The sequence below is a fragment of the Eucalyptus grandis genome, chromosome 5, assembly GCF_016545825.1.
Source record: "Eucalyptus grandis isolate ANBG69807.140 chromosome 5, ASM1654582v1, whole genome shotgun sequence".
Classification (NCBI taxonomy): Eukaryota; Viridiplantae; Streptophyta; class Magnoliopsida; order Myrtales; family Myrtaceae; genus Eucalyptus; species Eucalyptus grandis.
The window spans coordinates 41091202-41098261 of record NC_052616.1 but is presented as its reverse complement, the minus strand read 5'-3'; the positions used below and the strand labels follow the sequence as shown (position 1 = coordinate 41098261).

At 44.5% G+C, this 7060-nt stretch overlaps 1 pseudogene; it reads right to left on the bottom strand.

Annotated features, from left to right (window-relative positions):
* Positions 1-1511: 1511 nt before the first annotated feature.
* LOC120293903 lies at positions 1512-3322 on the bottom strand (annotated as a pseudogene).
* Between the last annotated feature and the right edge of the window lie 3738 nt (positions 3323-7060).

Below are 7060 nucleotides of genomic sequence, written 5' to 3'. Positions count from 1 at the left end.
CTAACAAATCATGCGGTCTAGGAGCCTTCTCCTTATTACGAGGAAGAGACAAAGAAAGAGATGGTTGGTCCCTCTCCGATCGCTAGGAACACCCGACACTTTTGTTGTCTCTTTCTTTATGTCCCCACTGTCATTTTCACGTGCGAACCGGGAGATGCCTCTGCTGCATCGCACGGTCCTTCCCCAAAAATACCCAGCAAGCTGTTGCTGCTCTTATTTAGTAAATCCTGAGAAAGTCCCGCATGCTGATCAAGAATCCGAGGAAATATTTCGTGAGGCGAGACGGTTTATCCCCGATAGAATTTGGATCGTAACCTTTTGCGAAACATCTTTGATCCAAAGGGAAAAACAATTATTTACGGATATCTCATATGGTATAAGAGCATATTGTAAATTCAAATTCTGATCCTCCTCTTTTATATTTATGTTTGTGTTACTCTTTTGGTTTTGTAGGTATCTAATCAAACGTGGTTTGGACTACATCCTATATGTTCAGCCCATGTTTTCTCTATATATACGTGTGTTATCAAGAATAGGTAACTTTGCAATGGCATTTATGTCCTAGAAGATTGACTGGATTGGAATAGTAGGGTCCGGAATTTTATTTATGTGGGTTCTTATCGTAAAACTGAGGTCTTGCAATGTACAATTAACATGAAAATTAGGGATAGTATAAAACATGGTCCACGTACTCCTCGCAAACGCTTGATTTGATTCTTCTACTTTAATTTTGTGTCAGTTTGATGCCTTACGTTCTTTTAATCAAAATGATTCCGTCCTCTTAATTGATTTAGTCCTTGATATTTGACGTGACCATTCAACATAGTTTTGGGATCAAATTGACTAACATAACTATTCATGTGTACAGATACGCTCTATTTTTCAAAAAAGGACTAAAGAAGAGGAACGTTAGAGATGGGCGAAGGGGCCAAGAAGAGAAAGGTGGGAGGGGCGCCATCAACCCCCTCATCGCCGATAAGAGCTAACAACCCTCACTAGGGTCTCGGCACAAGTAGCTGTTCCTCGTCTTTTCCACAAATAAAGGCAAGCGTTAAATCTCAATGGCGATCACAAGAGCTAATTTGATGCTTGCACACTGGGCAGCAATGAGCAATATCATTCGATTTAAGATTGTATGCTTGTGCTCACCTATATTTGACAAGGGCTAGTAGGCTCTCGCCGGTGGCCACATGTGGGTCGACAACCCTCAATGCAACCACATGATCCTCGTGGTTGAAGGAGCAGGCAATGGCTTCCCCTTTTTCCGTCCTCTTTCTTATCTCTTTCCACTACTACCAAGCCAAATGCAGATGGAACAAATCAATCAGGACTTTGATTTGATTAAAGCAAATGCAAGAATCAAATCAAACATAATTAGAGTTGAAAGATCAAATTGAAGAACATCAAAAAAGGGTGTACAGACTATCTCCTTTTTTTGGAAGATGTCAAGTTATGAGTGATGTTTCGATCAATGTTAGGCATGCTAGGACACTGATAAAAGTGATGTCGGATGCGTGCACTTTCGTTCGCGCCGTCTTGTCGTAATTTAATTTCGTAACCTCGTCTTTTAACATCCCTAACATTAAAAAAACCTCACCCACGCGTGTCGCCGGAGCGTGCAATAGAGCGCGTGAGACAACAGGATCTCCTCTACTTTACACGTCGGAAAGAACAGCAAATATACAGTTTACCGCCGGGGAAACCCTACAGGCTACAATCAACTACTCGCCGGAGCGCTCGCCGGCGGCGACAAGTAGACCTGACACTGTATAACCGTCTTCCCGATCTTGAACCCGGGCACGACCGTGAACCCGACCCTCAGGTCCGGATCCGGGTCCGCCGACGGCGGCGGCGGCGGCGCCTGCTGCAGCAGCAGGGCCTCCTCCGCCACGCACTCCATGAACACCTCCGAGAACCTGCAACCCCTCGCCACCTGGAAGACCCCGACCTCCTCGCCGAAGGCGAAGGCGAGGCGGTGCAGGACCCAGACGCGCTTCGCCATCTCGGCGAACGCCGCGAGGAACGGCGAGTCCGGCCACCCGCCGGAGCTCACGACCTTCCGGTGGTTCAGGTTCCCGAAGAAGGAGCACTCCATCTTCGCGTGCACGAGCTGGAGGTACTTGGCCTTGGCGAACCTGGCCAACGGCGAGCCCGGGTTCCGCGCGATGAAGCTCGGGGGGCTGACGGACTTGAGCTTCTTGAACTGGTCGAAGAAGGCTTGGGGAGTTCGCTCCTCGATGGACGACGACTCGTTCGCGAGCCCGAAGTTGGGGAAGTTGAAGCCCTCGAAGATCGATCTGGCCACGAACGATTCGATGGCGAAGTGCCGGTGGCCGGGCTTCGCGAACCTCGCTCGCGGCTCGATGAATCGGATGGCCTCGTCGAGGTTCCAGTTCGCCGTCTCCATCTCGCGAGCCATGGCTTTCGCGAAGTGCCTCACGGATCGTAGAGCGTAGTGGTGGACTTGGGCGAAGTGGGTCGGGCTCAACGACGCGAGCTTGAAGCCCTCGAACAGGGCAAGACGCCGCTCGCGTTGAGCTTCTTCTCCGACGACCGGTTCTCGGAGACGAGCTCGTCGCGCTTCCTCCTCAGCGCGGAGATCTCCGACTCCTTGCGCTCCGCCTCGGCCTCCATCTTCTTCACCGTGATCTCGTACGTCCTCATGAGGCTCTGCTGCTCCTGAATCTCCGCCAGCATCAGCGTCACCTGTGGGGAGAGGTCGAGCTCCTTCTTGAGGAACTTGCGCTTCAGCTCCGAAATCTGCTTCAGCTCGTCCACGATGGCCTGGTCGGCCCGCTGAATCGCCTCGCTGTTGTACGGGCTCTGGGCCAGCTGGAGCTCCGCGTAGGCCGCCTTGATGGCGGTCCCCGCCGCGAAGAGCTTCGCCGCCACGGCCTCCAGGACCGCCCTCTGCTTCGCCCTGGCGTCGTCGCTCTTGCGGTCCGCGAGCGGGTCCTCGTGCTTGACCTTGTCCTGCGACGCCAGCACGCAGATGCCGATCCCATTGCTCGACCCGATCCTCGCTGTCGCTGTCGTCTTGAGGCTGATGACTCTGTGCAGGGTGCGCGAGCCTGCTCTTGCCGTTGCTTCCCTGTGCTAGTCTGTGCTTCACCGCTTCTTCTTCTTCCATCTAAGTGGGAAGAAGAAGACGGACTCAGAGGGCGAGAAGGGGTCTGAACTCGATCTGGGTCATGTGAAGATGGTGGAAATGCAAGGAAACGAGAGATGATTTTGGCGAGCAACTGGGGACCGTCAAAGAAAGGGTCGAGAGAGTAAGGATTGTGAGGGGAAAGCGAAAGCAGAAAACTTTGACTAAACGCATTATCAGATAAATAGCCCGGAATGGAGTCAGTAATGACCGCGAAAAAGTTGGATTAAAGCGCGGGAAAGAGAAAAAGATGAACAGTCGCCGCCTAGTTACAGGGGATGGGAAGTCAAGGCTTGGACTGGCACTGCTACACGATAGAGGCAAGAATTCTATCTGGTGCGGACGGTAAAGGTATTCGTGTTGATTATTCGCATCATCAAAACATATTTCTATTAGAAAAGAGTGAAAACAAGTCAATTTGAATCGAATTAAAGCTACTCGTACCGCGGAAAAGTTTGAATTTCTTTCGGTAAATTCGCGTCGTATTCAGACTAATGGCCTCTTGAAACAAGAGTGGAACACCGGAGCTCTACTGTAAACATGCCATGGCGAAGAGGCAAATTTCGTTATTTGAAATCTTTAACTTTATTGGTATTGCAGAATGCGCACCTGAGTATGAATGGAGCCCACTGCATGATTCTGATTGATGGGTGTTTTCAACCTATGGAGCGTCTACGGGGGGACCCATCTGATGCAGCATCCTCCAAGCCAAAATTTCTTTATTAATTTAAGGATCTGCGTTGACTGTTTGACCGCGTAATAATAAAATACCATCATGCCTCATCAATAGTAATTAAACAATGTAAATAAGAATTATTAATGGCTGTAGTGCAACCCAAACAATGGTGGGCTCTCATGGCAATTAGTGCAAAGACAGATGGAAGAAAAAATTAAATAACCTTGATATACTCAATTGGTAATGATGCAGTTGTATAGTATATTCACAGAGTATATTCACAGACACACTACATCCCAAGCTCGGGTTGGACATTTTTTTCCTAGTTTGAGTATGCGGGAATACTACTTGTTTTTTTGTTGGTTATGATGGATGGGTTTGTGGGTTCTTTACTTATTGCATGTTCATTGTCTCACAGTGGAACTTGTTTTCTTTGAATGATAGTTGCTTCTTGGGATGTAGCCAAGGGGTCGGTGCTGTGATCATATGTACATGTGGGTCATGGATGGCGACGACCCTCAGAGAATCAGGGCAATCCATGTCCCCAATCAGGTCCCCCCGGCCTGAGATTTTACTGCTGTCATCTGTCAAATAGGAAAATTATTGAAATTTCAATGAACTTTCCAGCACAAATTTTGGGAAGGTGAATCCACGTGTAATTAAGGGGCTGTGTGTATGTTTCCCAATGTCGAAGCTTTCATGCCACACATAGCCTATATATAAAAAAAAAAAAATAGTTAAATGGGTCACACTGATGCTATGGCATGACATGTGCAAGGTGCATGTGAGATTTTACCATGGTATAATATGTTAAATTGAGACAAAATGGACTCTCATAATATGTTAGAATGTCCAAACTAAAAAAAATCACATATAGATAAAGAGCATATAAATTTCACGAGCAAATAATGCGAGATATGTTAACAAATATGACTAATTACGGCGAAATGCAATGAAAGGGGTATTGCCCCTGTCTCTCCTTAGATGTTTTCTTTCCACAGTACTTATTCACCGGAGGTCCAAAAACCTAAAGACCTAAATGGTATGTGATGTCAAGGGCACGAGGGTCCTATCCTATCATGCAGACAAAGGAATAGAACCCAAAAAGAGGATGGCCTTGTTTTCTTCCATGTCTTGGGAGAGACAAGCTAAGAATGCCCCAGCTGAAGGTCACTAGTTATTAATGAAATTAACTCTGCAGAATCAGAATAGAAAATACACAATAATACTGCAAGCAGAAAGAGCAGACAAAAACTGAAGCAATCACAATCTATGCGCTTGTCTTTTCGTGCTTGGTGCTTTTCCCCCTTTTCTTTTCTCACCGCTCAAACTTGCTTGCAACTTGCTTGCATCTACAGCTCCTCCCTGCCAACCCACGAGAGCTCGAGCCTCAAGGCAAGTTCCAAAGGTCTTTCTAGATGAAGTTCTGTCCCACAGGTGTCTCTAGGTCAAGTTATTCTGGAGTAATCAATATAAAGTTTTGAATGAATAGACGGTCGGCACTTGCGTTTAACGATGACAAAAATACCAGCTCAACACATGCATGAATGATGACGAAATCAAGACTGTAAGAAATTATTATTGGGCGTTCAAAGCATCTGCACAGCCCCTGCCATGCATTGAAGTCCTGAGACAAAGAAAAGACTTGATAAATTTGAGGTACGGATATTCTAAAGAAGAAAACAAAATCAAGAAGAGAGAATATCTTAAATTATATGTTCTTTTGTTCAAGACAGTTGAAGGCATAATTTACCATTAAGTGTCATTCTACCTTGGAATTTTTGAAACTATTTTGCCGTTCCATCAAGGATAAATCAACCGGTCAGTCCAATATAATATATCCTAGTCATGGCTAATCTGTGCACAAATAGCTTTAAAATGCATACATTATATTAGTTTGAGATAGTGTGAAACTTATCTACCTTCACATCAACGTAAGCACAAGCGAAAGGGACTACAGACATTTCTAGCATTTCATGTTCCAACTCCGGCTCCAATCCCATTATAGGTAGCTCCACTCAAGTATGTGCCAATTCTACAAAACATAGCACACTAATTGAGATCGTGACAGAGGTTTATCGACGAATTCAATAACCTCGGCATGTGCGTCTGGGATTCAAGACAAATTCGATGCCCAGCATCCCATTTTGACTCCGATACAACCATAGGCAAGCCTACTCAAGCCTCCCGCACCAATATACCTGAGCTCTAATGGTAGCTCGATTATGCCAACGCAGCTATAAAAATGTTTTACACTAGTTTGAGGTTGTTTGAGACTTATGTACAAGTAAAACGTTGTAGATATTGGTGATTGGAACAATAATAGCAATGTGACTCCCAACATATGCCCACTAAGCTTTAGGGTCACTATAAATTTCAAACTATATAAATGGTTTTTTTATCTGGGTGGTACGTGAGATAAGGACAAGTAGAAATATTATTTATTCGTTAAAGAGCGATTAAATCGAGGGAAAAGTTCACATAACTTCTATAAATTTTGGGGTAGTACGCGTTAATCCTGAAAACTAATGTTTTGTTCTAATCGTTGCACTTTCTATCAGTTTCTTTGTCAATATGTGCGGTGCATTTTTTTAAAAATTTTATATACAGAAAATAAAAATGAGGAAATTACGCAAAACCCTTTGAAAGGATATACATTGCCCTTCAACTTTAAAATATTACAAGCACCTCTCGAGCTTCGTGTAATAATTTATGTTCCTTTATAAATATAGTCGGACAAATTGAAAAGGAATAACATAATCACATGAGCGCGCAATGCACATAGAGATTAGTGTAACTTGGCTAAAAGCAACGCTTCAAGAGAAGTGGGCATTTAGATATGCGGATTAATGGTTATACTCATCCCATACACTTTCTCACTATAGTTGCGCTTGTGTTCACCGGAGAATAAATAGCGTAATATCCTAAAAAATGCCTAACTTTAGGTCCACTCTTAATTTTATCATAATTTTTTTCTCATAAAAACTACCAACTTTAGGATTGGACTCAATTATATCCTAATTTTTTTTTTGTCTTATAAAAAATTATCAACTTTTATTTGAGTTCCATATTTGCCCATATCAACCCTTTGTCCGAAATTTTCTTTTGACAACTGAGAGATGGAAAGTTCTCGGGTGCAAGCTATTTGAACTCTCCAACTGCAAAATGAAGAACTCCTGAGCACGAGAATTGAATGCTATCATCGAGCAAGATAGAAGGAAAACTTTCTTAGAAGT